The sequence below is a fragment of the Acinonyx jubatus genome, chromosome F2, assembly GCF_027475565.1.
Source record: "Acinonyx jubatus isolate Ajub_Pintada_27869175 chromosome F2, VMU_Ajub_asm_v1.0, whole genome shotgun sequence".
Classification (NCBI taxonomy): Eukaryota; Metazoa; Chordata; class Mammalia; order Carnivora; family Felidae; genus Acinonyx; species Acinonyx jubatus.
In genome coordinates, this window is record NC_069394.1 from 52,887,501 (window position 1) to 52,912,159 (window position 24,659).

The 24,659-nt window shown below is 38.9% G+C and overlaps 1 long non-coding RNA gene across 1 annotated transcript in view; it reads right to left on the reverse strand.

Annotated features, from left to right (window-relative positions):
• Nucleotides 1–24,659, reverse strand: part of LOC113600674 (uncharacterized) — a 261,381-nt gene that overhangs the window by 229,610 nt on the left and 7,112 nt on the right. The gene's annotated exons all lie outside the window — the stretch shown is intronic.

Here is a 24,659-nt window from a genome sequence, read left to right on the forward strand (position 1 = left end):
AGGAGTGCGATATGAAAACAACCTTAGCCAGTCTGAATCTGTTTGCTAATGCAGAATGTGAGTCTAATACTTGCCTTCCTAAAAGCTCTTTGTTACTCTTATGCATGATGAAAATGCGCTGGGATAATGATGATGATACTAAAGATGGTGATGATGCTCCATTAGAGTCTCATAAAATAAATATGCCAGTTAAAAAAAAAAAAGCAGAGAGAGGTGAGGTGTAGGGTGGAATACTTAGTCTACTTAAAAAAATTACATAATAGATTCTGAGTATTGGAATAAAATATTTGAAAATCACATTACATTTTCATGCACAATGAAAGAATGAATTATTTCTTAAAAGATGTATTTAATACTGCTTAAATAACATTCCTCTTGGTTAATTTGTCTTGTAAATATGGATTTCTTTGTTTCAGATTTTCTTAAGGGGACTTCTATCTGTAGGATATGCCACCCATATCAGATCATATAATCATATCCCCAAAATGCAGTGCCTGTGAGATCTTTTGTTTATACCCTAATGGTTGGCTGTGTTTATTTTTTTTTTAATGTTTATTTATTTTGAGAGAGAGAGGCAGAGAGAGTGGAAGAGAGCAAATTCCAAGCAGGCTCCACACACAGAACAGAGCCCCACCCTGGGCTCAATCTCACCAACAATGAGATCATGGCCTGAGCTGAAATCAAGAGTAGGACGCTTAACCAACTGAGCCATCCAGGTGCCCAGGCCATGTTTTTTAAATAAACATTTTTATTGAATTATACATTCAGAAAGGTATACAAAAGTACAGGTTATTGAATTATCACAAAGGGAACACATCCATGTAAACACCAGCTAGGTCAAGAAATCAAGCATTCTGAGAAGCCCAGAAAATCTTCATGCTCCTCCCAGGCCATATTTAAACTGTCTGAATTGCCCTGAGTTTTAATGCCACAGAAGAATTTTTCCAGTTTTCGTATTTTATATATGTGGAATTGTAAACTATGCATCATTTTGTCTAAGGCTTCTATGGGTCAACACTACATTTTTGAGATTCATTATGGTTGTTGAGCACAGCAGCGTTTCCTTCATTACTGTGTGTTATTCCATTGTATAAATCTACCACAGTTGATTGGTTCATTCGACTCTTTACAGAAGTTTGAAATATTTCTAGTACAAGGCAGTCACAAATGATATTGCTTCAAACATTTTTTACTGTGTTTTGGTGTACATACGCATTTCTGTTGGATGTTTGCTCAGGGGAGTAATTGCTGGGTCATAGAGTATGAATATGTTCAAATTTTGTAGATACAAAACAGTTTTCCCAAAGAGGTATAGATCACCAGCAATGCTCTGCATCTTTGTCAACACTTGATGTTATCAGTTATTTTTTTAATGTCTATTTATTGATTTTGAGAGAGAGAGAGAGAGAGAGAGAGAGAGAATGCACACCTGGGAGGACAGCGAGAGAAGGAGAGAGAAAGAATCCCAAGCAGGCTCAGCACTATTAGTGCTGAGTCCCACTCAAGGCTCGATCTTACGAATCGTGAGATCATGACCTGAGCCAAAATCAAGAGGTGGAAGCTTAACCGACTGAACCACCCAGGCGCCCCTATTCATTCTTTAAATTCTAGATATTCTAGTGGGGTTTAGTGTTATCTCCTCATAGTTTTAATTTGCATTGCCTTGGGGCGCCTGCGTGGCTCAGTCGGTTGAGCATCTGACTTCGGCTCAGGTCATGATCTCACGGTTTGTGAGTTCGAGCCCCGCATCGGGCTCTGTGCTGACAGCTCGGAGCCTGGAGCCTGCTTCAGATTCTGTGTCTCCCTCTCTCTCTGACCCTCCCCCGTTCACGCTCTGTCTCTGTCTCAAAAATAAATAAACATTAAAAAAAAACAATAAAAAATAAATTTGCATTTCCTTAATTTTGACACAAAAAGGAAAAATTACATCATTTTTCATGATTTACACTCAGGGATATGTAGAGAGAGAAACCACCCCAAATGAGTTCAAACATTACAACCTTGCCCTCAAAATGAACACATATACTTGAATCTGCAGATAGGTAGGTGATCAGGTATATGACTAAGGAGTTCTTCAAATAGCTCCCACCCAGAATTCAATGTTTTTGAAGGGATAATAAAAACGAACTAATGTGAAACTTACATTTATTATTAAAAATCCACAATCATCACAACTGTTTAGAACCCAGACCAAAAAAAGTTTTTTTCCAGGTAGGGTATTTTATCATGAAGTCTGTTCACATTTCCTGTACATGGTGATTTTCAAAAGCAGACCACTTAGATGATTTCATTATCATTTTAAATTCTCTACAGACAGCACACCCACTTACTGACAGAGCTCAGGATCGGCCACTCCCCTGCCCGGTACTTGGTTACCACTAAGGGGATTTTATGCCTATTTAGGAATGCTAATATGTTAAAAGGTGAAGATTGGCTGGCGCTTTATTCTGTACTAACACAGACTAATAATATTAATTGTTTTTGTTAACTTTTACTAAACCAAGCATTAAATTGTAAATCAGATGTTCTCTGTGTTTCTTTGCCATGTTCTGGATCTTAAAGGAAAGGCTTCCCATCTTGAGTATGATGTCTGCTGTGGATTTTTCATATATGGGCTTTATTATGTTGAGGAATCTTCCTTCAATCTGTCCTGTTGAGTGTTTTTATCATGGAAGAGGTGTCAGATTTTGTCAAATGCTTTTTCTGCGTCAATTGAGAGGATGATATGTTCTTTTTTCCTTCATTCCTTTTTGATATGGCATATTATCTTGATCAATTTTTATATGCAGAACTATCCTTACACTTCAGGAATAATTCCTAATTGGTCATGGTGTATAATATTTCTTTTTAAAAAATTTTTTTCCTGCTGCCCTAAATTATTTCCACCTACCTTCCCAATTTATCTTCTCTAGTTTGAATGAATTTCTGTGCCTTAAAACTCAAAGAGCACAGTTTATAGTAGATGCTGGACAAAAGTTACCTTTGGACCTTAATTTACTGGGTTCTCTCTCTGCTAACTCTTGGAAACTAGTGGAAGTCAAAACATTATACTATTACTGCTTCTTATTCTAGTAAGAGGATTTTAAAGAGAGAGAACACGTTTGTGGGAGGTACTGGTAAGGGACTTGGTCATTGGCATCATTAGCTCACCTATATCTTTGCGGCCACTGAGTGTGTTGATTGGTAGATGTACATGATGAGGACAACATCAACACTTAACTAGGTACAGATGGGAGGAATCAGAAACAGGAACATTCTACACTGACATGTCATTATCTCTTTAATTAGCATGATCATTTTGAGGCACAATATCTGTTTCCAGCTTGGAAGACAAGGGCACTGAGATGCCCCATCATGGTCCGATAAGATTTCATGAGACAATATTGTTTTTCTTGTAACTTTCTTTCCATATTTTATCAGTTATATGGTAATTATTTAACGTCTTTACTATGACATACCTTGGTAGAGTGGGATAGTCTAGATTAACATAATCTTGCTCCTTTATTGACTGTTAGTATGATTTTTTCAAAAGTTCTGGGCACTAAATAAAAACTGCTTTAAGCTAGTGCACAGGAATGTCAGCACAGCTAGAGGGGTTAGTCAATGGAGGCTGAAATTCTGCACTAAGAAAGCATGATAGTTAAGAGTTGAAGGGCGCCTGAGTGGCTCAGTGGGTTGGACGTCCAGCTTCGGCTCAGGTCATGATCTCATAGTTCATGAGTTTGAGCCCTGCGACGGGCTCTGTGCTGATAGCTCAGAGCCTGGAACCTGCTTTGGATTCTGTGTCCCCCTCTCTCTGCCCCTTCCCAGCTCATGCTCTCGCTCTCTCTCTCTCTCTCTCTCAGAAATAAACATTAAAAAAAATTTTTTTAAAAACAAAGTTGAAGCAGATTATCTATGGTTTTGGCTTTGAGCCCTAGGAAATAGATATTTTATATAATTATAAGGTAAGATTAACTATCCAAGTATTATTTATTGCCTTATAATATTTGGCCCTTTACCCATCCCTTAATAACTACTATTATTTAGTAAATAACTATTACATTAATAGGTAGAGTGCCACACATAATAACTATTATAAAGTCGTTATTCATACATAGCCTATTTAATTTTATTACTACATAGTAATTCAAATATTAACTATACAAATTTCATATATACTATTCGTTGCATAATAATATATATAGCACTTATCTCCATATAGTTCCCAGTATGTGGTTGTATTAGTATTTTATACTAGTAGTACTAGCAATTAGCAATCATTTCCTAAATAATGAATATATAGAAAATGATTTCAACATTCCATGTGAAGCCTCCTTTATCTCTCCCACTCTACCCTTAGGCTAGAAGAATTGGGCAATAGCCATCACATTTCCAGGCTTCTCCGAGAGACCTAAAATTAGTGAAACTGAAGCTGAGTCTTGAAGGATAAGTAGGGATGTTAGGAAAAGAGACTGCAGGGCTTTCCAGGGAAGGGCCAGCACGTGCCTGCCACCTCAGAGGGTGGTTGGAATGGCTGGTCTACCTCCTGGCCCTTCAGCCTCACATTCCTGGGGCTCTTTCCAAGTGGCCTCTCTTCCACAAAATTGTCTGACTTCTTTAACAAAGTCTGGCTTCTGAGAAAGCAAAGGCAGGCTTTGTTAGGCTCCTTAAGGACTAGATCAGGCTTTGAGGTCATTTCCGTCACATTCCGTTGCTCAATGCAAGTGATAAGGCCAGCACAGATTCAAGGGGAAGAGAATTAGCCTTTACCTCTTGATAAGGGATTGATGTGTCCATAAGGATGGGAAGAATTAAATACTAGTATATGAAAAAGGATTGTTCCTTGAGACTTGGGAATGGGAAAATCCCAGATTAGCCATAACCCTTTTATTTTCGAATCTCATTATGCTTTGGATAACCTTACTCAAAAACTGCATTTGTTTTAGTATGTGAAGATGAAAACAGAAAGAAAAAAAGAAATCTCTGCCGAGGAAATGTGCTGTTTCCCAAACTAAAACCACACCTGAGTCTCATCTATTTGATACTATCCACAAAACAACCTAAAATTAATAGGTATTTACCTGTGCCTGTTAGAATATTTATTTCACTAGCAAAATCATCTCAAGTATCAAATTCTAGACATCTTCTGTTTATACCAATACTGTCAAAGAGACTTTGTCTAAAACAGATTTGTGGCTTATTAGGTGATCATTTTTATTAGATTTTATATTAGATGGAGTTCAGTTGTAGAAAACAGACACTACTCCCTTAAGAAGAAAGGGACTCACCATATTGAGTTAGGCGTGTACGAACCCACTGGAAAAGGAGGAGCATGCTCCGGGATGCCTCAGATGAACCCTGCAGAAGGGTCCACCAGAGGACTGCTAACTGTCATAATCAGGAAGTAACTCAGGAAGATGCAGTCTCAGTTGGCCCACCAGCTTGGCCATGTTCTAGGGAAAGTGTATTGCCTGCAGGTGTTGTCTGGGGTCAGAGGATGGAGAAGCCACCACCCCAACCTGTTGGCGTTAAGACCGTGCACACGTGAAGACTTGTATAAGGCCAAATGCAAATTAAAAATAAGGAAAAACAAGTTTGATTCTTCTTATTGAAAAAGGTGACGTACTTCTCCCTCTCCCTTTTCTTAGAGCATTTGCTTTAGAAAACTTGTAACTTCTCTGCTTCTTTAAAATGCGTGTAACTCTTTTTAAAAATGAAATATGCCTCTAGCCAATTTTATAACCCAGGAATGTTTCCTCAAGCACCTGGAAACCAATTCTTTGAAATATAATCATCAGGGAAGATAGTGTCCCTATGTTCCAGTTTCCGTGCAAGGGGAGGAGCCTAATTTCAGCTGGCACCTGGCTCCACGTTGCAAACTTACCTCCTGTCATAATGATACGAGAGATTAGTTTCCCTTTGGATAAAGGCAACGCGCAAACACAGGTGGCTACCTGCCCCAATTCCTAGATGAATTTAGGATCAACTGTGGGTGGCGAATGGTGCTATCCAGGCCTCACTTAAGGACGAGTTACTGTTTATCTTGGGAACACGTAAGGCATGGGTTGTGTCTGCTTGGCTATATAAACGGTAAGATTGCTTTCTGTCTTTGCAATCTCTTAGAGGATTGTCTGTAATTCATATCGCATTCTAGCTTATGCTTACTCAATAATTAAACTGTTTCTTTCTTTTAGACCTATGTGGAGAGGTTTTCTGAGTTTTCAGGAGATTTTCTTTTTGTGTTTCCCCAACACTTACATGCCATCAGCTTCGTGTCTCTGCTACCACTTACTTTTTTTTCACGGATTCAAGTCTTGCATGAGTATCTCTGATAGATAAAACCTAAATCACAAACAGAACCCGAGTTTTGGGTGAGCCTGGGAAATGCAGTTTTATCCTAAAGAATAAAGTCCTAAATTGCTAGCCAAGTAGTGACTAAGGCGTTATGAAAATTATGTAGTCTAACTGAGCTTCAATTTCTCCTTTAAATCCTGGAGGAACCCCAGTATCTGAATTTTTCTAGCTGCAACTAATACGGGCATCAGTACCTGCCAGATGTCAGTGATACTTAATGACCAGTTTTGAGCATCTGCCCGGCAATAGGCCCCAAGCTACTTATTTTTAGCTCTCACAACAACCCTGCAGGTTGTGTGTAATTATTTGAATTTTACTCATGAAGACACTAAGGTTCAAACAGACCGCGTGCCTTGTCCCAAACTACACAACTAGAAAGCAGAAGAGTCAAGATTTCCATTTGCATGTTTTGATCCATTCGCCTACCTGTTTCATGACTCCCCCTTTTCACCTACAGGGCCCGAGACAAAGCCAGTGGCATTTTCTCCCACTATACCCACTGAGTCTCATTACTCCTACTAAAGTTAAGAAAGTGCTTTCAAGATAAAGACATGGAGACTCTTCCAGAGGTGGCTTAACTCAGGACTTCTACGGTACTGCCGCTGACGTTCCCCTTCTCCCAGCCGACGCCTGACCACTTCCATGAGTGGGGGACAGGGCAGCATCAAAGCCTGGTTCTGCCTCTCACCAGCCAGATGATCCTGGGTAGGTCACTTGACTTTTCTAAGCCTCGATCAACTTGCAAATTTTTAAAACACAGACAAAAATAGAATCTGCCTCACAGGTTTGTGAGGACTAAATGAGATAGCACATACAGTGCTTGCGTCAGGGGCGACTGGGTGGCTCAGTTGGTTAAGCATCTGACTGGATTTTGGCTCAGGTCGTGATCTCACCGTTGGTGAGTTTGAGCCCCGCACTGAGTTCTGTGCTGACGGTGCAGAGCCTGCTTGGGATTCTTTCTTTCTTTCTCTCTCTGCTCCTCCAGCACACTCTGTCTCTCAAAATAAATAAATAAACTTAAAAACAACAACAACAACAAAGTGCTTGCCCCATAGAATGCACAGGATAAAGGTTAGCACTCATGATTCTAGAATGATCAAACTTAACACCTCACAAAGCAGTGCCTTCTCATTCAAGGCAGCCTAATTATTGAGAAATTATTTCTTCTACAAAACAGAATTTTGCCTCTAGTATTTTTCATTCACTGATCATAAGTATGCCTTCTGGGGAAAAACAAATAAACAATCATACTCTGTCTTCTATGTGACAACCCTTTGAATATTTGAAGATACATTTTCCCTACATTTCCCTACACATTCCTCTCTCCAGGCTAATACTTCAGAGTCCCTTCCATTGACTGTGATATCGCTGTCAGACCCTATGCTATCCTGTTTGCCCTTTAGACCCTCTCTAGTTTATCACTGGGAATAATATGGGGCTCAGAAGTGAGCACAATATTCCAGAAGTGCTATGCCAACACCAAAATTGAAAGTATTTGGGCACCTGGGTGGCTCAGTCAGTTGAGCATCCAACTCTTGATTTTGGCTCAGGTCATGATCTCATGGTTCATGAGTTTGAGTCCCATGTCAGGCTCTGTGCTGACAGCATAGAGCCTGCTTGGGATTCTCTCTCTCCCCCTCTCTCTCTGCCCCTCCTGCATGCTCTCTCTCTCTCTCCAAAATAAATAAATAAACTTGAATACAAAGTATTAATCTCTCTTGGTCTGTACAATTTAACTTAACCTAACCATAGGATTAGCTTTCAACAGCCTCATTAGGCTGTTCACCTACATCAACTTTACGTCTGCCAGCTTCCTTCCCCTAACACAAGCTCATGGCTTTTGTGTATGAACTACTCTTTAGCCAGTTCTTCTTGCCATTTACATTTTATTTCATCTTTATTTCACAACAGTTTTGACTTGCATTTCAGTCTGTCAAGAGCTTTTTGATATTGATTTCATTGTTCAGCATAGAAGCAAGCTCTCTGGATTAATCAGGATTAGATGTGGCTATAAATAACATGACACTAAGACACCATAATGTAAACAACATAGAAATGCATGCCTATCTTATGTGAACAAAGACCATAGGTAAACACTTCAGCACTGGAATGATGACCTTCTGATCATCAGGGATGCTGACCCTTCAACTTGGTTTTATTGTCCTAAACACCTCCTTCATTTCATAGTTCAACATGAAGGCTAGAGATTCAGCTGTTACATCCACTCTCCAGCCAACAAGAAGTAGAAAAGAGCCAAAAAGTTGGTCTCTGATTTAAGACGACCGCCCCAAAGTGCCATTCCATGTAACACTTTGATTTACAGACCCTTGAGAAATGATTTTTTTTAATGTTTATTTATTTATTTTGAGAGAGAGAGTGAGAGAGAGTGTGCATGCAGGTGAGTGGGGAAGGGGCAGAGGGAGAGGGGGGAGAGAGTAGCCCAAGTAGGTTCCACGTTCAGCATAGAGCCCATTACCATGAAATCATGACCTGAGCCGAAATCAAGAGTCAGGCATTTAGCCAACTGGGCCACCCAGGTGCCTTGAGAAATCATTTTTTATAGGGAGCAGAATTTTGCCTCTAGTACCTTTTATCCATTAGTTAGAACATAGCCACATGGCCACAACTACCTACAAGAGAGGCTGAAAAATGCTGTCTCTATTCTGAGCAACAGTTCAGGATAAAAAGAACAGTTATATTATTAAGTAAGAGGGTGAGAACAGGTACTCAGAGACAACGAGTAGTGTCTGTCACACCCTCCCAGATTTATGTTCTTAGTAAATGTGAGAGCCCTCTTTCTATGGCTTCATTCATGTCATTGATAAAAATCTTTTAAGAGGACCCAGGCATGGGCACATTCAGCAAGTGAGACCTCCTCCCATGTCCAGGAGTGCAAAGTGCCTTCATCATCGTTCATTCAACAAGTCCCCCAAATACAGCAAGGCTGGGGGTGCGGGTTATAGGGCAGGATGGGGATTCGTTAAAGTCAAAGCATATACCATATCCTGCACTCCTGCACAAATGAGGAAATGAGGATGAGAGAAAAGATCCAAGAACATACATGCCCTTTCTTTTATTGCTTTTAGTGTCATTATTTTGTCACCTTGGCCTGTAGGTCTTACTTGATTACCTTCTGCTAAATTAAGGAGGTTAAAACCAAACACTTTCTAGCTTGTTATCTCTACATTTTCAGTTCTGAATCTCAGATTTGCCACCTTCATTTTTTTTTAATTTCATCATTGTTTTTGTTTATTTGTTTTTATTTAAAGTCAGGTTAATTACCATACAGTGTAGTCTTGGTTTCAGGAGTAGAAACTGGTGATCCATCACTTACATATAACACCCAGGGCTCCTCACGTCAAATGTCCTCCTTAATGCCCATCACCCATTTAACCCATCCCCCCACCCACCTTCCCTCCAGCAACCTTCAGTTTGTTCTCTGCCTGACTTATTTTGTTTAGCATAATACACTCTAGTTCCATCCACATCATTGCAAATGGCAAGATTTCATTCTGTTTCATTGCCAAGTAGTATTCCATTGTATATATATGTCACATCTTCTTTATCCCAAATGTCCATCAACTGATGAATAAAGATTTATCACCTTCTTAAATGCAAGAACTATAGGCCCAATGACTGCCCCCTACTCCCCAGCAGTTTTCTATTCACAAGTGGGCCTATCACACAGTCTCAGATCAGGAGCAAGCAAGACTCCAGAGCACCAAGCATTGCCTAAACCTCCATGCTGGTCTGGGTCCAACCTTATTCACTACTCTCAACAGGATAATTCATTACACGAGCAACATTTGTAGGCCGTGTCTATACCTTAGCTGTGTCTGTTTAACTTATCTCTAAAACTCAGAGCTCATGTAGATTTCAAGAGTAAGAATTTTATTCTTCTGTTTGAGTCACTACATGCATGAAATTGTTACAAGTTTTTATTTCTTCGCCCTACCTCTTTGTCATGCTATGTTGAAGATGGTGAAAGTAAAAAAGTAATAAGTAAATACAAGTTTGCTCAGATATTTCTTCAAACAAATAACAAATAGCTCATATGTGAGAGTACGTGTGGTGGCTTAAAAATGGCCACAGATTCTTGGCAGCCCCTCCCGTCAAGAGGTGGAATCTACTTCCACACTCCCTGAATCTGGGCTAGGCTTGTGACTCTGCTGCGACCAGTATAATGCAATGGAAGTGACACTGAGTGAGTTCTGAGTCTGGTCTTAGGAAGCCATACGGCCTCCATCTTGTCTTCTTGGGATCCTACAGCCCAGGCTGACCTGTTGAAGAAAGAGAGACCACCTGGAGCCAAGACAAAGCATTCTAGAGGATCCTCTCTAGACCAAATAGCTTCCAGCTGACCAGCTCACAAACTGAATCCACATGAGTGACCCTAAACAATACTGGCAGAACAGCCTAGGTGACACCCAGAACTGGGAGTAAATAAAATGACTTTTGCTACAGTAGATAACTGTAGATAACAATACAGTGTGCATTACTAACTCTTCGTGTTGCTATAGGGATCAAAAACCATGACTGTAACACGCCTCGTCCAGGGCCTGGTATACACTGTGTGCTCAATAAATGTTACACGTGTTATTATTTTTCAACAAACGGTATATTTCAGAAGTTGTAGCGAGTTAAAAGTTAAATGGATTTTATACGACCAACTTAATTAACTTATTTTAGACCAACTCAGCTTATAATTTAGGTGTAATACTTAATAGACCATGGTTGGAAATAAAAGTTTACGTCGAAATCTTAAGTTGCCTGAAGATAATTACATTCATTATAGAAAAGCAATGAATTAAATATTAGAAGGAATGGTTTGCAATCCAGTCCTTCACTGCAAATAACTCAGTGGAGTCAAGCAATATTTGCTACTGCTTTCAAAGCTTCTGAAGGGAAAATATTCCAAGATTTCCCTTTGTGACTTTTTCCTCCAATAGGCATGAGTACTCCTTTGTGTCTCAACAAATTCCACTAAAAACCGTTATCATCTGCTTGCATGCTCAACTGAACTGCAGAGCATATTGCCACATTCCTATTACTACTGTGCAAACACTTGAGGTGCTTTCTATGTTCATGTCATCAAGACTGGTAAAAACGCTGATAGGCAATCTTTTGCGGTGAGTGCTATCTCAATAAATAAACTTATCTCACGAAGAGTTACTCTCACAACAACCCTGTGATGTTAGGCAAATATTTCCCATCTTGTTTCTTTGTTTGCTTATTCTTTTACCTTATTTTATACATGAGAAAATTGACATCCGAGGAAATTGAATACTTTTGCTAAAATAAGAGAGATAGTACAAGGTAGAGTCGGTATTCTAATCCCTCTTACTCGGCAAGTGACTATAAATTCAGGGCTCTGTTTACTAATTCCACTAATGATAACAACATTGAAAGCAGAGCTTCACCAAGGGGACAATATGCCCTTCCTGCAAAAATGGGTTCTTGGGTGTAAATTCTTTTTTTTGTTTTTGTTTTTGTTTTTTTTTAGATATTACAATGGTTTATGGCCCTCTGAAGAGCCACAGAACATAAACAAATGTAAAGAATATCTGTGGTATTAACATTTCATAGGGGGTAAGGGCAATTAGGGGAAAAAAAGTCCAAAATGTCTCTTTAGGGGGTGATAATGAAAAGAAGATTGAGAAACACTGATGTAACTTTTTTCCCCCTTTTTTTCCTGAGCTTTACTAAGGTATAACTGGAAGATATTTAAAGTGTACAATATGATGCTTTGATCTACACAAACATTGTGAAAAGATGATCTTCACCAGATAAATTCACACATCTATCATCTATTTACCTTCTTTACTTTTTTTTGGTGAGAACATAACTGTTCTGTCTTAGCAAACCTCAATTATACAATGTAAATACAATTATACAATACTAACAACTGTAGTCACCATGTTGTATATTAGATTCTCAGACCGTATTCATCTTATAACTGAAAGTCTGTACACCTTCTACGAACCTCTCTCTACTTCCCTGACTCTGGCCCCTGACAACTACTTTTTCACTCTCTGTTTCTAGGAGTTAAGCTTTTCTCTTTCTTTTTTCCTTCATTCCTTCCTTCCTTCATTCATTCGTTCCTTCCTTCCCTTTCTTTTCCCTCTTTCTCTCTCTTTCTTTCTGTTCCACATATAAATGATATCAAGCAGTGTTTGTTTTTCTCTGTCTGACTTATTTTGCTTAGTATTATGGCCTCCAGGTCTATCCATGTTGTCAAAAATGAAAGGATTTCCTTCTTTTTAAGGCTAATTTATATATATATAATATTCTTCTCTATATAATATTCTTTCTGATATAAATACACTTACATATTAATGTTATTATATACATCAATACATATTTTGTATATATATTTACTTTATCCATTCATCTAATGACTGACAACTAAGTTGTTTCCACATCTTGGTTATTGTGAATAATGCTGCAAAAAACATGAGGGTAGCGATATCTCTAGAGATAATGGTATATTTCCTTTGTTTATCAGAAGTGGGATTGCTGGATCATGTGGTAGTTCTATTATTATTTTTTCAGGAAACTTTTTAGTGTTTTTCATAGGGACTATGTCAATTTATATTTCCACCAACAGTGCCCAAGGGTTTCCTTTTCTCTATATCTTTGCCAACATGTGTTATCCCATCTTTTTGATCACTGCCATGCTAACAGGTGGTGATAGCTCATTAAGATTTTGATTTGCATTTCTCTGATACTTAGTGATGTCAAACACCTTTTCATGTATTTATTGGCCATTTGTGTGTCTTCTTTGGAAAAATGTCTATTCAGGTTCTTTGCTCATTTTCAATTGAGTTATTTTTTGCAACTGAGTTGTAGGAGTTCTTTGTAGATTATAGATATTAACCCCTTATTGAAAGAGAGTTTGCATATATTTTCTCCCATTCTATAGGTTGCCTTTTAACTTTATTGATAGTTTCTTTTGCTAGAAAGAGGCTTTTTTGTTTGATGTAGTCCCACTTGTTTATTTTTAATTTAACCCATTTAAGTCTTTAAGCCATTTTGAGTTAATTTTTTGTATTGTTTAAGATAGTGGTCCAGTTTCATTCTTTTGCGTGTGGCTGTTCAGTTTTCCCAGCGCCATTTATTGAAAATACTACCCTTTAACCACTGTATATTCCTGGATACTTTGTAATAAATTAATTGACCATGTATGCATGGATTTATTTCTGGGCTCTCTATCCTGTTCCATTGATCTATGTATCTGTTTTTATGAAAGTACTTCATGTTTTAATTATGGTAGTTTTGGAATATAATTTGAAATGAGAAAGTACAATGCTTCTAGCTTGTTCTTTCTCAAGCTTGCTTTGACAATTTAGGGTTTTTGTGGTCCCATGCAATTTTAGAATTCTTTTTTCTATTTCTGTGGAAAATGCCAATGGAATTTTTATAGTGATTACATTGAGTCTGTAGATTGTACTGGATAGTTTGTACATTTTATTAATTCTTTCAATCCATGAACATGAAATATCTTTTCATTTATTTGTGTCTTCTTCAATTTCTTTCATCAATATCTTATATATTCCAGTGTATAGAACTTTCACCTTCTTGGTTAAATTTATTCCTGTGTATTTTATTATTGTTGATACAATTGTAAATGTCATTGTTTTCTTATTTCTCTTTCTGATCATTATCTGTTAGTGAATAGTAATGCAACAGATCTTTGTATATTGATTTTATAGTCTACAACTTCACTGAATTTATTAGTTCTAACAGTTACTTGCTGGAGTCTTTAGGGTTTTTTATATATAATATGTCATCTGCAAACAGAGATAATATACTTCTTCCTTTCCAATTTGGATGCCTTTTCTTTCTTTCTTTTTTTTTATTTTTTTTTTTAACATTTATTTATTTTTGAGAGAGAGACAGAGCGTGAGGGGGGTTGGGGCAGAGAGAGAGGGAGACACAGAATCTGAAGCAGGCTCCACGCTCCAAGCTGTCAGCACAGAGCCTGATGCGGGGTTCGAACTCATGAACCATGAGATAATGACCTGAGCTGAAGTCAGACACTTAACCGAGCCACCCAGGTGCCCCATGGATGCCTTTCAGTTCTTTATTTTGTCTGATGGCTCTGCTAGGACTTTTCCTACTATGTTGAACAAAAGTGGTAAGAGTGGGCATCCTTTCAATATCCCTACTAGTAATCAGTCTGTTCTGATCTTCTATTTCTTCACAATTTAGTCTTGGTAGGTTGTGTGTTTCTAAGAATCTATCCATTTTTTTCTAGTTTGTCCAATTTGTGGGCATATAATTATATATCATAGCTTCTTATGATTCTTTGTATTTGCTTGGTATCAATTATAATGTCTCTTCTTTTATATATAATTTTCTCCTGTTTTCTTGATAAATTTAGATAAAGGTTTTCTGTTTTATCTTTTTAAAAAAACAACTCTTAGTTTAATTGGTCTTTCTATTGTCTCTTTTGTCTCTGTCATTTATTTACTCTCTGATCTTTGTTATTTCCTTCCTTGTACTAAATTTGGGATTATTTTGTTTTTCTTTTTCCTGCTTTTTGAGGTGTATGGTTAGGTTATTTACTTGAGATCTTTCTTTTTCCTTAATGTAGGCATTTATTACTATAAATGTTCTTCTTGGAACCGCTTCTGCCGCATCCCATAAATTTTGGTATACTGTCCCTTTGTTTTCGTTTTTCCTAAGTGTACCTTTTTTTTTCTTTTTAATGTTTATTTATATTTGAGAGAGAGAGAGAGAGAGAGAAAGGGAGACAGAAACAGAGTGCAGGTATGAGAGGGGCAGAGAAAGAGGGAGACAGAATCTGAAGAAGCAGGCTGCAGGTTCCGAGCTGTCAGCACAGAGCCCAACGTAGGGCTCAAACTCACGAGCCTTGAGATCATGACCTGAGCCAAAGTCAGACACTTAAGTGACTGAGCCACCCAGGTGCCCCTCTCCTAAGATATTTTGTTTTAATTTATTTTTGATTTCTTCTTTGATCCATTGGTTGCTCAGGAGCATGTTGTTTATTTTCAACATATTTGTTGTTCTTATTGTGATTGATTTCTAGTTTCGTACCATTGTGGTTGGAAAGAGGCTTGATAATATCTAAATCTTCCTAAATTTATTAAGACTTGTTTAATGGCCTAATATATGATATATCCTGGAGAATGTTCCATTTGCACATGACAGGAATGTATATTCTGCTGTTATTGGATGGAATATTCTGGAAATGTCTGTTAAGTCCATCTGATCCAACATAGTTTACAATGTTTCCTTATTGATTTTATGTCTGGATGATATATCCATTGAAGGTGCTTTATTCTTGTGCTTTCAAGATTTGACTTACTTTCTTACTGGCTCAACTATAGATTTAAAATGATTTATTTTGTTGTTTATCCAGCATATTTAGATGATGTAGATAAAAATCTGGAAGGCTTTCAAGATATCTAGCCAATTACACCACCAGTAACTAAGTTCAAAATAGTGATTTTGGATGGCTTATGTTACCAAGAGTAAAGACTAGTAACAGGAATTTAGAACTTGGGACTACAGACAGAATAAGTGATGTGGGCCCTAGTCTTCAGCTAAAGCAGCAGAAGCTGTCCTACTTCTGTACTCCTATTTGCTTCATGCTTCTCCAATTTGCTGAAGTTTTCCTCTAATCTAGTTCATAACCCAACACTGTAGCCATCTTGGCCATCATATTCTTTCACTTACCCTACGGCTTTTTGAAATAAAATTATAAGATTTTAAGTTATGCATGGACTGGGTCCACAAATGCCCTAAACTTTATATGTGTGTGTGTGTGTGAGAGAGAGAGATATGTAATATGACATATGGTATATGTAAGTGCACACACCATTGGGATGGCAATATTAAAGCCAGTGGAAAATATGCTAGGTGGGTTTTACACAGCACTTGTTCTATTTCCAGAATGAGGGGGGCATATTCTTATGGTAATAGACTCTTGTAAATATATATAGCTGGATTCTCTCCCAGTCCTCATCCCCATTCAACTCTTCAAAAGTATGCTATAACTATTGCCCACTGCCTATGAGATCCACCCTGAGACTTGGGAGTACTGAGGATCACCTAATCCCATCATAGGTCCACTTTTACCACAAACATAACTAAAGTGTTATGGTTTATTCTAGAAGTTGAGCAACATTTTCACAGAATCCATACTCTCAGACCTCTGTTCAAAAAGAAAGGATAAATTGAACATAGATAAATTTCAGAGGAATGTACAATGCTGTCGCCAAGAACTGGTCCAGTGAGCCCTTATCCCTAGGATCTACCTGTCTCTCTCCAGAAAGGATCCTGGTCTGAACCAGGGCCATACTCTTCCTAAGATCCAAGTGGGTGGGCTCCATGTTAATTGTGTCACATGGGTGAGACCAAGGATGCATAGGGTGCAGAAACCTACTGGCTATACTTTGCTTATGTCGTCTGGCTAAAAATAAATCTAAAAAGGTAGATGACATACATTTTAAAGAGATGTTTAGATTGACCATGGGAGGAAAAATTTTCCCAGATGGGGACAAAATGTTATGGGAGAAGTGGTTTATGATTATGTTTATTGCTTCTTAATTCACTTCTAGATGCTAGTCAGAAATTGTTCTTCAGTGGGGTGCCTATGTGGCTCAGTTGGTTAAGCATCTGACCTCAGCTCAGGTCATGATCTCACAGTTCATGAGTTTGAGCCCCGCATCAGGCTCTGTACTGACAGCTCAGAGCCTGGAGCCTGCTTTGGATTCTGTGTCTCCCTCTTTCTCTGCCCCTTCCCCACTCACACTCTGCCTCTTTCTCAAAAATAAAAAATAGACATTTAAAAACAAAATGGAATTGTCCTTCAGTAACTAATAAACTTTTGAGAGCTCCTGGAATAGATCAGCTGGCAGAGTATGAAAACACAATTTGAAATATAATTGGTGAATGCTAATAGGAAATTTTTTAGATAGGAGTATAATTATTAAGACTCCTTTGGGGGTGCCTGGGTGGCTCAGTCGGTTGAGCGTCGGACTTCAGCTCAGGTCACGATCTCGGGGTCCGTGAGTTCGAGCCCCGCGTGGGACTCTGGGCTGATGGCTCAGAGCCTGGAGCCTGCTTCCGATGCTGTCTCCCTCTCTCTCTGCCCCTCCCCCGTTCATGCTCTGTCTCTCTCTGTCTCAAAAATAAATAAATGTTAAAAAAAAAAAAAAAAAGACTCCTATGGCTGTAAGCAAAAGAAACCCATGTAGTAAACCTAAAAGAGAAGAAAGTAATTTGTGATAAGGACATAGCCTTGTATTTCTTCAGAACCAATATCTTTAACTGATACTGTAGTATATATTTACTTATTTGTTTATTATGTCTCCCCCACAAAAATCTCATTCTAGGAAGACATTAACATTGTCCACTTTTAATTTTTTTTTTTTTTTTTTTTGGAGAGAGGAGTGGGGGAGGAGCGGAGGGAGGGAGAGAATCTCAAGCAGACTCCATGCCCAGCCCTGAGACTGATGTGGGGCTCAATCCCACCACCCTGAGATTATGACCTGGGCCAAAATCAAGAGTTGGATGCTTAACCAACTGAGCCACCCAGGCACCCCATGTCTGCTTTAATTTTATTTTATTTTATTTTATTTATTTATTTACTTACTTACTTACTTATTTATTTATTTATTTATTTATTTATTTATTTATTTATTTATTTATTTATTTATTTTAGAGAGAGAGCATGGGAGGGACAGAGGAAGAGGGAGAGAGAGAATCTTAAGGTCCATGCCCATCAGAGGGTGATGCAGGGCTTCATCTCATGACCCTGAGGTCATGATCTGAGCTGAAATCAAGAGTCAGACACTAACCAATTGAGCCACCCAGGCGCTCCACTGTCCACTTTTTTCATGACTATTCCAAGTACCCAGAAAATGGCACCTAATATATATAATAATGCTCATTATAAAACCAAAGAATACAAATTTTATCCCCTATTCCTCAAAGGGGGGAGTATAGCTAGCCTACAAGAAAGACTAGAATCTAGTCAAGAATATGCATCTACACATATGTATTATTTAGTCAATGAAAAATATTTACTAAAGCAACATAATTTTAATTTCTAGAAATTTATTCTCTCCAATTATTTTGTCTATAATCCATTTGACCTTTACTTTTACTAAAGGAATCTAAAGTCCTACAGAGATCCTATTAGACCTGGCTAAATATCCCAAGGAAGTCACCTAAGAAAGCACTGTTTTTGCTCAGCACAGAAGTCTGTAAAATCCTTGGATTCATATTTTAACATAGGTAATCCAGGGAAGACAATGTTAAATAGTGGCAATTTAGTGAAATAGTGAAATTATTTCCTAATATACTTTTGTAAAATTTCTCACATCTTTATGTGTTGTCTCACATAAGACAACGGGTCTAAAACAGGACTGTCATCAGCAAACCTACATATGGTTATCCTATGTCTGACTCACATGCAATCGGAAGAATAGACTTTTTGTCTCAGTCCTACGTTATGGCCCCTTATAAAAGTTTCAGGGTATGGTGAAGTAAAACATCAAATAAAATGAAATTTGACATTTGGCAGCAAACATAAATGTGGACAGGACCAAAGTTTTTCTTTAGGTTACTATCAAATTTAAGTTATTTTACTATTATAGAAGTTAGGGAAATATACAGAAAACTGATTTTTAGAATAAAATCTCAGAGTCTCAATTCATTATTCCTAATTTGTACAAAACATCTGTAATATTCTGTAAATATCTATTTATTTATTTATTTTTTTGTCCTACTCAGAAAATCTTTATCCATTCTTTGGTAATATCAGCTCCTGCCTTCTTTGGAGAGTTTGATCTTAACCTTGTCATGTATACAACTGCTATCACAATGCCTGCCACTGCTAAAATGTGGAGGACATAGGACTCCAGCCTAGCCAATCAGAGCACTTCTTAGCAGTGGCCACAGTAATTGGTCCAGAGGGGGAACATATGAGCCAAATTGGCTAGAGTCTGTCCCTGGGATTTTTTTTTTTTAATGCTTATTTATTTATTTTTGAGAGAAAGGGAGAGAGAGAGAGAGTAAGCGAGCAAGCATGGGCAGGGGGAGGAGCAAAGGGAGAGGTAGAGAGAATCCCAAGCAGGCTCCACACTCAGCCCAGAGCCTGACATGGGATTTGACCCCACAACCATGAGATCATGACCTGAGCTGAAATCAAGAGTCAAATGTTTAACTGACTGAACCACCCAGATGCCACTTACCCTGGGATTTTTACATAGCCAAATGGATAAACACATATTCTCACTTTCCCCTGGAGTCACTAAACTTGGAGACTGTAAGCCTGGAGTTGGCTAACTTCCCACCCCTACCATGTAGGAAGCGATTGCTCTTCAATGTGAAAGACCAAAGTTAACAAGCAGATAAAACAAAGACAACAGATAACCATGTAGGCATTCTGTGTCTAGGTCCCATGTCTGAAGTTCCCCAGAGTTGTCTGATCCCTGTAGATGTTCCTAGGCATCACAGAACAGCCCCCTGAATGACTTCATTAAAACAACATGTTGCTTAAGCTCTCTTAAATTGAAAGTTATGTCATTTGCAAACATACGAATATTAACTGTAGCAGAGACAGCGAACTGTCATCACCAACATGTATGCTTTCCCTTGCACAGCACCAGGTGTCACCAGCAAACTGTCACCCAGTCAGGAACCATACTTCCGAAACTCAAGACATTTAGGTTGGGCCATGTGAGCTGTACTAATGAATAGAAATGAGTGGAAGTGATGTGTATTACTACTAGATGATGGCTATTAAAAAGTGGTTACATCTTTTTAACCCCTTTTTTTTTTCTTCCATTAGTGGATGCAGATAGCAAAGTGTTAGGGATGGTGAATCTAGAAGATACAACAAGCCAAAAACTCTGAATCACTAGTTGGAGGAGAGTTGCCCACTGACCTCTTTGGGACTTTATATTGAGAGAGAAACTTCTATCGTACCTATTTGAACAATTATATATTTCAAGGATTGAATGTTATAGAAGCTACTGATTTTGTAAGTAATATACTAACTATTCTAATCTCTAATCTTAATTTTTTCATGGCTATTGAAGTTTTCTTTGAGCCTCATAGTGAACATGAAAGATAGTGTAGAAAAGATAACGTATAAATGTTACCCCTTTAACGAAACGTGGAAATCTGAGAAGAATTTATTGTGTGATAAAGGAATGGCATTCTAGTAGAAGAGAAGTATGTGTACAAAACATGGAGGCAAGTTAAAAGCATAGAATATTTGGAGAAAAGCAAGTCACCTACTTTTCATGAGGAAAGCAGAAGGGCAATGGGAGATCAGTTGAAGTAGCAGGTGGGAATCTCTGGGTTCCCATGACCACAATCATTAGATCACCTTCAAGGACAGAAAGGGCAAGAAATTCCTTAGAGAGACTTTTGCTAGGATCCATGGCATGTGTATCAGGAGACGAAAATGCTAATACACTGCACGTGATTAACAGAGTTGAGAACTAGGCTAGTTCCAAAGGCACTAAGTTCCAAATTGAACTTGAACTTGAGGGTATCCGATGGCTTTTGCAGTAGCTTCGAATGATACTGCCTAATAAGAACTTTTGCATGTTATGATGACAAACTAATGTAAATGAATCCTCTCTCTTAGGGTGTAGGCATAGAAAACAGGGAGAGCAAATCACTTAAGCCGTGACTACAAACAAAATAATGCAAAAACATTGTTACAATTCTCCAGTAGGTTTATGGAACGACGCAGTTATGAAAATATCAAGACCCAAGGCCAATTTGTAACTGGAAAGTAAGACATTAGCCCAAGTTATCTTGTTTTATCTTTATTTGTCCTGCTAAACCTCCATTACCAGTGGTGATCTGGGTGCACTATTCCCAAGCCACCTTAGAAACAAAAGCACTCAACCTTTTACGCCACACTAACAAGTTAGTATTTTATCTTGAATGGGCAAGCTACCCCTACCACCAGTTAACAACCATAATATCAGCTCCCAGGAAATTTAACAATTGCATTTTTTAGTGCAGGCTTATTTGACCTCCAGAAAATAATCTTGGACTCTGACACAGAACAACTTTACACTAAGTTAAAGAAATAAGTAGGTAAGAGTAAATCAATTGAAACTACTGTTTTATAACACACAAAAGTAATATTTTAAAGTAGTCTATCTGTTGACAAGACATTGATACTTGGGAAATCCTGTGGATGAATTTGGCAGGCTTGAGTCCTTGATTTTGCAGTTACAAACCTTGCTGGCCAAAAAGTGGCCACGGAGGCAAAGGGATACTCTTAAGATAATGCCAATAAGTGAGATAAAAATCAAATAGAAGGATTGTACATCGCAAGACAGAGTCGTTGATTTATCAGTCCAGTATTTTATGTTATTTTCACAATAAAAATTTCTCAACCTGTTTTTCACAAGATATTATTTGGCATTTTACAACAAAAAGTTTCTGATCAACTGTACTGGGAAAATGTTGCTTAAATACATTTGATCAAATTTCCCACTGAGGGCAGGGAGCATTTCTAACCCAATGAAAACTTTCCTGAATAAACATTAGTCTTTAATAATAATTTCACGCATACCACACCATCACCCCATTTTCCCACCATCTTCTCAGCCAGCAAGAACTTCCTTGTTTGACAACATGCCACACTATGTGCTCTTGTCAATCTCCTGTAACCCCTAAACCCATCATTTGGCTCTACCCGGAGCAAATTGGACCTGTGTCCCCTTGCCCTGGAATAGATCTTCCCTTCTGTTACATGCTAGCAAAACAATCTTCCGGGAACCTGCCTGGCATCTATCTATTCCCTTTCTCTGAGGCTGCCTTTCTAGAAAGGAGTGGTACTGATTTACAGGACCTTCTTATCCCGGAAACTGTGCTTTTAAAACCCACTCTTGTCTTACTGGATTTTAGCAGTAGGCATTCCACTCACTATCCATTAGTCTCAGAAAATGCACGGACTTCCAGATGAAAATAATACAATGCCATGAATTCCCACTCCTATTGTGAGTAATAACGGTATTTGTATGGGGAAATAGTCATTAGTTTTCTTGGGGAGTTATTGTAAAGCATCAGGAGCAGACCTATATTCATATTCACTAAAAATAGTCTAGCACACTAATTGGGGGAAGAATAATTTCAAATGTTAGGTAGCACGCACAGCATCCACTGAAATTTGTTCTACTTTATTATCAAGTAAACTACATCTCTCAATCCTTTTAGGAGCACTTAGCAGTTCAGCCTGTTGAACTGCACTTAGATTTTGGCATCTCTTTAAATTGAATAAAACAATGTAGCCTGGACTTGGGTTATCTATAAGAGCAAACAACTGAAAACAATCCAGATGACTATTAACTGAGCCTTTTTAAAGTAATGTGTAATTGTTAAAGAGAACAAGGAGCGCTACATGTGCTGACAAGGACCTATCTCCAAGATCGGTTGTTAAACGAATGAAGCAAACTACGGAGATGCACACACAAAAATTATTCCTGCATTAACAAAGAATATTTCTAGAAAGATAAACAAGAATCAGGTTACCATGATTGCCTCTAAAAAGGAGACCTGAGTGGCTGGGCACAGCAGTGGCAGGCCGACTTATTGCTTACTATACAGCCTTTTGAATTTTGTAATATGTGCCTTGAATTTATTTACAGATTCAAAACGATTTATTAGTTTAAAAGTATTGCATAGCCACTGGGATTAGACAGACTTGTGCTAGTGTTCTGATACAGTTACCAGATAAAATACAGGACACCCAGTTAAATTTGAAATTCAGATAAACAATGAATAAAATAAACTGTAGGTCCTGATCCTACCGCTTATTTTGTTTGTGATCCTAGAACGTGAGTTAGGTGAGGGTCCTCTACAGCAGAAAGGAGAGTCACAGGAGCCAGGATGAGACCTCACGCTGAGCCTGTCCTGAAGTGGCGGTGGCGGGGTGGGGTGGGGGGTGGTCCAGAAGCAAGCTCAGCCTCAGAGTTGTTTTGTGTCCCATACCCAGGCCAGCAGCAGCGGTGGGGAAAGGAGGGGAACAGAAATTCTCAAGAACACCCAGCCCTGTGCACGTGTGAGTAGAATGCCTTCAGTCTGGCCATGAAAAACCACAGCTGTGGCTGCTGGAAGTACACCCAAGCTGGGAGAGTGAAAGGAAGCTATAAAAGCATATCGAGAGGAACAAGAAGTAGGTCACGGGGAGTAATGGTGAGCAGGGCCACTCCTATTCCTGCCTCTAGTTCCTGAACCTCCATATTCCTCCCTTTGGGTATACCCAGCAGTGAGTAATGGCTTTTGTTCTATGCTACAAACCACATCCTGAAGGATCGTACCCCACTCTCAGTTTTGCCTTCAAGAGGTGGTTATGGTAGGATCAGTGGATTCCATGGTCCCTTAAACTTTGTTATACCTCATTTACCATAAAGGGTGCCCCTTGACCCAAGGCGATATTTCGCAGACAAGGCATTCTGTGGGGACTTAGATAGTGGTGTTAGCTGAGGCCCTACAGCGAAAAGGGAAACTTTAAATCTGGAATATGTGTCTGCCTGATCATGATGAATTTAGCCATAGCTCCGGCTGAGGAAGAGCTGGAGAAGTCCCTACTGTATTGGAGGGAGTTCTAACTACTCACGGCTGCACGTCAAATCACAGTTTAAACAACAATCAATTTTTCTTTTTAATCTCTCATGGCTCCCCCAGGTCAGGAATTCCCCAGGTCTCAGCAGGGCTGTTCTGTGTTCTCTAGAAGCAGACCCAAAGGCAAGAATTTTTGTGTAAGCACTTCGTTAAAGGAAGTGCTTGGGAGAGACTTGGGCGAGAGGGTGAGGGCAAGAGAGGAGGGGAAGCATGAACAGGAAGAGGAGGAAACCAAGACAAGGTGTGATCCCAGGCAAAGTTCTGCAGAGGGCTGGCTCGGCTTGATCCACAGGGCATTTCTGGAGTGTCACCTACATCTCAGAGTTGTCCTAACTGGACGCAAGGGACCTGAGCTTTCACACTCCCACACCTGTCAGTCATTGCTTGTTCTCCACCTTGGGGGCAGGGTACCGGGTGGGGGGGAAAGAAACTCCCAGGCATGCCTCGCTCTTTATTGGTACAGCTCCAGTGTCCACTTCAAACTGCTTTTAAAACTCTGTTCCTGGATTCTTAAAAAGGAAATAATATTGGGGCGCCTGGGTGGCTCAGTCGGTTAAGCGTCCGACTTCGGCTCAGGTCACGATCTCGCGGTCCGTGAGTTCGAGCTCTGCTTCAGGCTCTGTGCTGACAGCTCAGAGCCTGGAGCCTGTTTCAGATTCTGGGTCTCCCTCTCTCTCTGCCCCTCCCCCGTTCAT